Source organism: Alligator sinensis, unplaced genomic scaffold (genome assembly GCF_000455745.1).
Source record: "Alligator sinensis unplaced genomic scaffold, ASM45574v1 scaffold1002_1, whole genome shotgun sequence".
NCBI lineage: Eukaryota > Metazoa > Chordata > Crocodylia > Alligatoridae > Alligator > Alligator sinensis.
In genome coordinates this window covers 221,468-222,350 of record NW_005842710.1, presented here as the reverse complement: position 1 = coordinate 222,350, position 883 = coordinate 221,468, and the positions used below count along the sequence as shown (strand labels likewise).

The 883-nt window shown below is 51.4% G+C and overlaps 1 protein-coding gene across 3 annotated transcripts in view; it reads right to left on the bottom strand.

Annotated features, from left to right (window-relative positions):
• KDM2A (lysine demethylase 2A) overlaps positions 1–883 on the bottom strand; it is a 74,442-nt gene that overhangs the window by 51,922 nt on the left and 21,637 nt on the right. The window lies entirely within an intron of this gene.

The following is an 883-nucleotide window of genomic DNA, read 5'->3' as shown; positions in this document are numbered from 1 at the left end:
TTAAAGGTCTGCTTCAGTTATGTTAGTTCTCTGCAAGATCTCACTAATGCTGATACTAGTGAAAGCTCATGCAATGAAGATCCGAAGAGGAGCCCATGACAACCCACACTATGTTAGGACATCTGGAGGGCCAAAACCTCCCTGCAGTTATTCATTCTCCCAGAACTAAATGGGAGAAGCAATTGGTGACGGACAGGGGGGACAAGACTGAACTCCTCAACAAGTTCTTTGACTCAGTGTTCCTAAGCGAGGGGCGTGACAACTCTCTCACTGGGGTTGTAGAGAGGCAGCAGCAAGGCGCCAGACTACCATGCGTAGACCCTGAGAAGGTACAGAGTCACTTGGAAGAACTGGATGCCTTTAAGTTGGCAGGCCCAGATGAGCTCCATCCGAGGGTGCTGAAGGCACTGGCCAACATCATTGCAGAGCCACTGGTGGGAATATTTGAACGCTCGTGGCGCACAGGCAAAGTCCCGGAGGACTGGAAAAGGGCCAATGTGGTCCCCATTTTCAAGAAGGGGAGGAAGGAGGACCCGGGCAACTATAGGCCAGTCAGTCTCACCTCCATCCTTGGCAAAGTCTTTGAAAAAATTATCAAGGCTCACATATGCGAGAGCCTGGCAGGACAAATTATGCTGAGGGGAAACCAGCACGGGTTCGTGGCAGGCAGATCGTGCCTGACCAATCTAGTCTCTTTTTATGACCAGGTTACGAAACGCCTGGACACAGGAGGAGGGGTGGATGTCATATACTTAGACTTCAGGAAGGCCTTCGATACGGTATCCCACCCCATACTGGTGAACAAGTTAAGAGGCGGTGACTTGGATGACTACACAGTCCGGTGGGTGGCGAATTGGCTAGAGGGTCGCACCCAGAGAGTCAT